Source organism: Abramis brama (genome assembly GCF_963993115.1).
Source record: "Abramis brama genome assembly, chromosome: 9".
Lineage (NCBI taxonomy): Eukaryota > Metazoa > Chordata > Actinopteri > Cypriniformes > Leuciscidae > Abramis > Abramis brama.
Window position 1 is genome coordinate 43152267 of NC_139971.1, and position 9441 is coordinate 43161707.

The following is a 9441-nucleotide window of genomic DNA, read 5'->3' on the forward strand; positions in this document are numbered from 1 at the left end:
ACTGAATTTAAAGGATTCATTCTTAATTCAGGATAAAGAGTTAACAGTGTGAAACATGAAAAACCAAGGATGTTGTTTACCTAAATTTTAGCCCGGTAAGAATGACCCAGGGGTAAGCCCTATATAAACCAATGATATTACCATGGTAATTAAAGTGCTTTGGATTGACATGTTTTCGCCATGATAGATGAATATGGTTATGGACCAGTACTGTGATATATACAGTATTAAAGTAGTCTATTATATGCTATTACCATCACTGTACCATGATTTCAGTTTCAGAGTCATGTGGCCAAACCAGTCTGATGCCCACAAGCCTATCATGGGTTGATCCAAATCAAATATGTGATAACTGAAAAATAGTTCCTGTCATCTTATTTTTTACTTACACAATCACAAGGGTTTATAAGAGGGAGGCAGTTTACAAGAGGTTTAAACAGGACCTTCACACGCCAGCAGCATAGACTAGAAATGGCATGGGCAGGAACGCAAGATCTGGAAGCAAGGATGCAAGATCTGGAAGCAAGAGTGCAAGCTCTGGAAGCAAAAGCAGAAGATCTGGAAGGAAAAACAGAAGATCTGGAAGAAAAAACAGATGAACTTGAAGGAAAAACAGAAGAGTTGGAAGAAAAAACAGACGAACTTGAAGGAAAAACAGAAGAGTTAGAAGCAAAAACAGAAGAACTTGAAGGAAAAACAGACGAACTTAAAGGAAAAACAGAAGAGTTGGAAGAAAAAACAGATGAACTTGAAGGAAAAACAGAAGAGTTGGAAGCAAAAACAGAAGAGTTGGAAGCAAAAACAGAAGAACTGGAAGAAACCATTCAACCTGACTACCATTAAAGAAGAGGTACAACATTCAATACAACCATATTTTTATAGCAAATATTTGGTAGAAATGGCTCACATGTCATAAATAATTTATAAAATAAAAAATGTGAGTTGAGTAGTGTTTATTTGGTTTATCTGTTTGTAGCTTTTGTAGTATTTAAAAGTCCTTTAACACTATACTAACTCCAACAAAACTTTAGTCATGAAGTAACAAAATGTAGAAATACATAATTTTTTTAAATTCATGTTTCTTCATGTGCATGTAAGAGTTGTGATTCATCATCTAATAACATCCGTTTCATCATCTAATAACAAATATTCAGTTTTTCTGTCTATTTCCATTATGTTTAATCTATAATAATATGAGATCATAACAGGATTTTATTTCTTTCATCTCTTCCACTCAGAGACCATGTTTTCATCAGGAGTCCATGAAGACCTCAAGATCTGACCAGATTTAAAGCAGACAAAACATGAATATCTTGTATTTCTCTTCTCTATCACTAAACCACACACACAACTGTCACACTTTATACTCTAGATTATATTTCTCTGGGTGTGTTTATTAAAAGTCAATTTATGTATTAGCTTGTATTTCTATATAATTTCTACATATAAATTTATATATAAACCTTAAAGTCTTGATTACAAAAACAAATCTAACTAATTGTCACTGTTACCACTCTGTTAACACTTTTGTCACACTGAAACTTGCCATTAAACTGATATAATGTATCCCAGTGTGTGTGGTTTGTGTTTGTGTTTGTGTTCAAAGCACGTTTTATGGGTAATCGCTTTAGTGCCTGGTTATAAATCATACAAAATCACTTTATTATAGAAGACGTTTGTACTACGTTATAACGAGTCATCAATGTATTTAATGTATTTTACATTATACGTTTCATATACTAGTATTTAACCGAAGCTACAATACAAGATGCTACTAGCCGCGTTTCCACTGTCGGGCCAGGGCCGGGCCGTGCTAGTGCGTGCCAGGGCCAGTCGCGTTTCCACTGTCACTTCCGGGGCTTGATCGGGGCTTACTCGGGGCCAACGGCCAGGATTTCTGGCCCGTCGAATAGGCTACCTTGGGCCAAAGCGGGCCAGCTCGCGCTAGAGGAGTGATTACCAACAGAGGAGGAGTTTACCGTTGGGAGACGGCAGTGCCGGATGATTCTGTCAGCATTAAATACTTAAAAATAAAATAATTTAAATCGCGTTCATGTTTGAATGCCTTCTGTTTGTGATGCAAAAGACTATGCGCGCTAACCGTTACCATAGTAAACATAGTAAACGCTTGAAGATACGCATAGTAAAAAAAAAAAACATAGCGAACGCTTGAAGAAATCAGACCAATCTTAAAGGCTATCATGTTTTTATTTTATCTGTCATAGCCTACGTCTCGTCACTTTAAACCGGACTATCATAAAATAAAGTAACTTTTTTTTCGGGAGCTTCCTCTGTTTCTCTGACTGAAAATATCTGTATGGGAGTCGAGAGAGTGCTAAAGCTCCTCAGGTCGTATGGCATATATTTGTAGAAATTATATTTTTTTCTAAATGTGATGTAAATATGTCCTGTAACTAGCCTACCAGAACAGACGCGACTGAAAAAGTAAGTGTCCTCTTTCTTTTGTGAAATAGACCTAAGTTAACGGTAATTTATTTCTGAGTGACTAATGTGCAAGTTTGACATAAATTAATTCGTTATGATCAATGTATCACTTTTTATTGTAAACCTGTGGTAAAACATCGATGCTTGGGTTTTAAATATTCAAGCAAACAACAAAAATGCCAGCAAACGGCCGCTTTTATCATGTTTGTTTTCAACGCTGTTTCCAGTGATTTCTGATTAGTTTTCTGATAAAACTTCCATTTGTTGGTGAATGATGGGTTAGTGTGACGTTGTTCCAGAGAGGCGTGTTACGGGCGTGTTTTAGTGAAGCGTGGAGCTTCTGGCCCGACAGTGGAAACGCAGGCCCGGTGCTATTGGCCCGAGGCTATTAGCCCGGCACGGCCCGTTTAAAGCCCTGGCCCGGCCCTGGCCCGACAGTGGAAACGCGGCTAGTGTTTGTTTTTTAGTTAGCTTAGATAGTAGCATAGCATACAGCTAACGTTATCCGATGATCGTGCTATGAGCTTTACCTGATATTACTGCACTGATACTGCCTTACCGTATCGCGAGAACAGATTTAGATCAGGCATACTACTGGCATACTAATTGGGTCCTAAGCCCGGACCCATTTCTTCAGCCGGACCCGATTGTTCACCACACCGGCTCGTTTGACTCACAAACGGCTCTTTAAAAAATATATGTTTTAACTCGCTGAAAGTCCACCTGTGCAACTGTGCAACGTGAATATTCACATTTTTAATTGTCCATAACAACCCAAAAACTTGTCTGCTTGCCTTGCACATCTAATTAATGGGCAAAGTTATGACTGACTATTTTTCTTACCTTCTTTTTTTATTTTCTATGTGGATGTTATTGAGCTTGTAGAAGTTTAGCTCTTGTGTTCTTCTGAACATCTTGCGCTGCAATTGCCCGATGTCATTTCTGAGTCATATCAGACCATAATCTGTCTCTCTTTTAAATGCCTATTCCACGAGTGGTAGTCTACGACTGGCTGTTTTAAAATAACTAATATCGAAACAAAATAACAAAATAACCCAGGCAGTCTGGGTTAACCCAGAGATGTTTAGGCCTCCTCCAATAGTACTGACAGCTGGGCTCATAGCTTGCAGGTTTGCTTAGTGGCAAACTTTTTTCATTTGACTGGTTCAACCGCCACCCGCCCGAAATTAAAATATTATTTTTCGTCACGTCATCCGCCTGATCCGCGGTTTATCCGCATCTCTAGTGTGTGTGTGTTTGTGTGTGTGTGTGAGTTAGCTCGACCCTCCCTCATGCAGTTTAATTGGTTGACAACATCGTGTGTATGATTCACAGGAACAGAATGTGAGGCTGATCAGACAGTCGAAACAAATGTGTGTGCGCCTTTAGGCCTACATTCATTATTTCATTATTAGCCTACATAATGATTTAATTTCTATATATAGGCTATATTTTTAAAAAATATAGTCGGTTCTTCAGACATGCGAGCCGGCTCCCGTCGTACACCTACAAGAGCCGGCTCTTAGATCCGGCTCATTCGCGAAGGACCCATCACTAGTCACTTCACCTCAGCAAATGTTAGCTGCTGAACTTGCCACCTCTGCAGTGTTTTGTGCTTTTTTCGGGATTATTTCATACAATTTAATACACCCGTTACTTCGCCCACGGTTTAGGATTCCGTCGTTGTCGTCGAGTATCGTTCGAGAGAACACAGCGCTGTATTTCAGTTGTTTTCCTCTGTGAACATGCACTTATGGATGTCTGACAATTTCGTTGCTTTTTGAAGTTTTCAGATTTAAAAACGTCAATAAAGGCTCGTTCGTTCTGCTCTCACGGAACAGATCGATTATAATATGTTTATGTACCGTCAGGTGAAATCCTGCAGGCAGGGCCGGCCCGAGGCATAAGTGAACTAAGCGGCTGCTTGGGGCCCCCTGGCCTGGCCAATGATTTATCCTTTAAATTTAATGATATTCAGAACAGAACAAGAATAAAAAAATAACTATAAACAAGCCAAAACGAAATAATTTAAAGCGAAAGTGAAAGTAGGCGTTGGGCTCATGTATCGCTCTCGTCATTAGAATCAAAATGTTTCAACATTCGCAATGTATTTGGATGCTAAACTATTCTTTATTATAGGCTTCTTTGTACACTCACGTTCCAATATTGATGGAAAAAAATCATCCTCTTCACACGCGCAAAAATGTGCTTGGAAACATCACAGTGGAGCGGTGCTTACGCTGAATTGTACGAACTTTAGGCTACTACTGACTAACAGAGCAGTGTAATTTTTATATGTTAGGTTGACTATTTTATTATTATATTTTATTACGGTTATAATGAACAGGCTGCGATGTCAAGATTGCAATGCTGGAATAGGCTATATGGTGTGTGTGTGTGTGTGTGTGTGTGTGTGTGTGTGTGTCGCGGGCGCGATCGAGGAAACATAAAAACATAGGCTACTCCGTCATGTTCATACAAGACATCATTCAAACTGCAAACTTCTTCATGCTAGTAAGTGCTAACTTAAATCCCTACTTTTACAAAGATAAGGTACATTGTCGAGAACGGCAGTATAGCGCGATTTGCTGAGGCAGCAATCTGCACGAGACCTGTCATATAGCCTACACGCTGCTTAAATACAGACAGTTTTGACCGCAAAAGATGAGGTAATTTGATCGTATGTCATGTATGTACAGCATTTAACCTAAGAGAAATGCATGCTCGGTTTAAATCATATTTTAGGATGAGGTAGTATTAACGTTAAAGGAACGGCAAAATTCAGCATTTTGTTCCCACACCCCCTTCTGTCACCTCACGGTTTGAGAACCACTGCCTTTACATATCTTTGTAAAACGAATAATAATAATAATAATAATAATACAAATAATTATTAGTAGCCTATTACACAATTGAACACAAACTGCATGATACCAGTGCTCTGTGAAAAAGTCAGTAATTATTTAATGCCATATTACAAGACTGAAGCATTCTTACACAAAAACAAACAAATTGCACAAACTTTCCATTTGCATTTGAAATTTAACTCAAAAAGTTTAGTTACTTTCTCAGACAGGTCCCTCACTTCGGTAACTGTCCATGTTGGATCTGTCCCTGTTGTTTTAAAAAGTAATCACGGAATGCAGAACAAGGCATTAGCATCCAGCTAGCCAGGCCGATAGACCGCACTCACCGCAGTCTGATGGAGATAGGCGCGCATGAGCGCGAGCGCGGGCGCGGGCGGGCACGCGCAGCTTGGGGCGCTAACAGAAGCGCCCATAGCTGACTAGATTTGAGCTCGCTGATTGGCTACAGTTTATGTCAAACATGTATGTCTAAGCTGCTCCACAGACCCGCCTCTCTGGGCCGATTTCTCCAGCGCCCCAGAGCTGATGAGACGTGCGCGCAGGTGGAGGAGACGTGTTGAAAAAGCAGACATTTTCATTTCTATCATATTTTTCACATATACTGGGTGTATTTAATATCTTAAAAACACAAATACTGACAATTTGTATGTATGATTTATGTATGCATTTACTTATTTAGTTAATGAGTGTGGCTCATAAACTGTGGTCTGGCTCATGGGGGGGGGCGGCGCCCTAGCGCCCTCTATTGGCCAGCCGCCCCTGGGTTTAAATGTATCAAAACAGAACTACATTAAATTTACGAAGACTATCCCTTCTAATTTGTTGTTTTTGGTGAAATCTTATAAATCATATGGTAATTTAAATATGAATGTCCCTCAACTACTTATACAATAAATATCCTGGATATTAAATGTACAAATATTTTTCTAAGAAACTTTATCACTGATAGTAATAATTCAATTATTAAAGCTTATGGGAAATGGTTAGCGCTTTTCCCAAATATCACATTTCATAAGGTATGGACAGTGCCAAACAAATTTTTGTTTCATAATAAAATAAAAGAAATCCATTTAAAAATTATTCATCGTTATTACCCTTGTAATAAGTAAATTTTACAGTAATATTTCCCCACTATGCTCTTTTTGCCAAGAGGAGGAAGAATCTATGTTACACTTATTCTACTTCTGCTCTTATACTAAACAATTTTGGCTTCAAATTTCAGCTTCCATATTTCTTGCATTTCATCAGTTATGTAATATTTCTGTCAGTAAGGTTATTTTTCACTCTGATGTCTCTGAAAATAAAAAGCTAGATGATATATTAAACTTTTTCTGTATGATGGGTAAATATCATATTCACAAAGCAAGATACCTTAAATTCAAACCTAGTTGCAAAATTTTTGCTTATGATTTACAGTTATTATTGTCTTCACTTCAAAAAATCCCCTCCAATAAAAAAGCTTCGAAAACATCCTGTATTATAGAACAAGTTTTATATAAATTGTAAAAATATTTTATTTATTGTTATTATTTACTTTCATTTTCTCTGTATCCCTACATGTTCATGTTCATTGTTTTGTTTTATTTCCATTGTACTGATTTATATTGTAATGCAATAATGCAAAAAAAAAAAAAAAAATCATCTTCTTGTTCCTTTTATCCATAGCAGGTCACAAACACGTGACATGAGCAAAATGAGGGCACACATTACAAACTTTACCAATAATACATTGGCTGATGCATCATTATCCTCCTCATGCTAAACTTATATTTAAACATGTTACAATTTTTAAAGTAAATGCACATTGTTCTTAAGTGCTGCATCTTCCCCTATATTGTGTCTATGTGTGAGTTGTAACTCATCGTCTCAAAACAACTGTTCTATTTTCCAGAGAATTGATTCATGTTGACTCTATAATAATAATATGAGAGCATGCATATACACAGCAGTTTATTTGTTTTATCTCTTCCACACAGCGATCATGTTTTCACCTAAAGAAGCCCTTGAAGACCTCAAGATCTGCAGCTTTTGACCAGATTTAAAGCAAAACAATTATAAATCTCGCATATACATATAAACTTCCATGCATATACACCTATAAACACTCGCATATACATATAAACTTCCATGCATATACACCTATAAACACTCGCACATACATATAAACTTCCATGCATATACACCTATAAACACTCGCATATACATATAAACTTTCATGCATATAAACCTATACACACTCGCATATATAAACTTCCATGCATATACACCTATAAACACTCGCATATACATATAAACTTTCATGCATATTCACCTATAAACACTCGCACATACATATAAACTTTCATGCATATACACCTATAAACACTCGCATATACATATAAACTCGATGCGCGCATACACATCCATAAAACACTCGCGCATACATAACGTGGATGTGTGCTTTGTGTATATGTGTATATGCGAGTGATTTCATATGTGTATGTGCGTGAACTTTTCAGTGCAAACGGAAGGCATTTCAGTGTACCCGGAAGGCATTTCAGTGTAAAAGTCATTTGTGTCATTTTGATAGTTGGTTTTCCAATTTGAAATGAAATAAGCATAAACGAGAAAACGGCCCCTTTATTCGTTTTTTTTCGTAAAAAAAAAAAAAAAAAAAAAAAAAAAAGAGATTTCGGCTTGATTTTTAGTTCACAGGCAAAATACAAATAAATTACTTCAAAATTCGTTTTCCACATGTGGGCGGCCTGACACGCCCCCTTCCGCCGATTGGTCTAGCAAGTCTGAGCATGTGACGTCATCAGTTGTCGCTCGGGTCTGTTCTACAAAATAATAGTCCTCTATGGCTACAGATTCTTAAACTGTACAGGGCAGGTCCTATTGGGATTTCTTCTGTGCAACTTTACGCGTTTCACAGAAATCTTTACATGAGAAATATTAATTATTAGTCTGCCACCAGCCTGTTTTATTTAGCTGTGCGGAGTTAAATCTGTGTGGTGAAGCTGCGCTTGACAGCGCCGAGCGGGAGAGGCTCACAACAGTCAGTCAGAACTTTTCTTTTAGACGCTCCGTTTTGCCACGGGATGGTGATTGCAAATACTGTAATGCCAATCGGCTGAGGGTGGGTACCGATGATGGAGAAATACATTTTTACTGAAACTGTAATCATATTCGCGACCCGCGAGAATGAGACAGATGATTGACAGGACGATAGCGAAGGCAATTAAAGGTGCAAGATAACTTCTGTTAACAAAAAATCAATAAAAAAGTGTTTAATATAAGTGACTTTTTCTTTGTTTTATTGTTTTTGTTGTTTTTAATCAAATAATTGTGAACCACAAACTGAGCCTTCGTTTTAAAGGGCAATTTCCAAATATATTTAATTTATTTGTTATAATATGGGTATTTTATAATACTGAATAAATAAAAACAAACACACTTAATATGTATGCCTATAGGCTAAACACCACAGTTTTTTGGTTTTGTTTGTGTGAACTTTTATCCCCAACCATATTTCTTCGAGTTTATATGTATATGCGAGTGTTTATAGGTGTATATGCATGAAAGTTTATATGTATGTGCGAGTGTTTATAGGTGTATATGCATGGAAGTTTATATGTATGTGCGAGTGTTTATAGGTGTATATGCATGGAAGTTTATATGTATATGCGAGTGTTTATAGGTGTATATGCATGAAAGTTTATATGTATATGCGAGTGTTTATAGGTGTATATGCATGAAAGTTTATATGTATGTGCGAGTGTTTATAGGTGTATATGCATGAAAGTTTATATGTATGTGCGAGTGTTTATAGGTGTATATGCATGGAAGTTTATATGTATATGCGAGTGTTTATAGGTGTATATGCATGGAAGTGTATATGTATGTGCGAGTGTTTATAGGTGTATATGCATGAAAGTTTATATGTATATGCGAGTGTTTATAGGTGTATATGCATGGAAGTTTATATGTATATGCGAGTGTTTATAGGTGTATATGCATGAAAGTTTATATGTATATGCGAGTGTTTATAGGTGTATATGCATGAAAGTTTATATGTATATGCTAGTATTTATAGGTGTATGCGTGCGTCAAGTTTATATGTATATGCAAGTTATTCACAGTGTATATG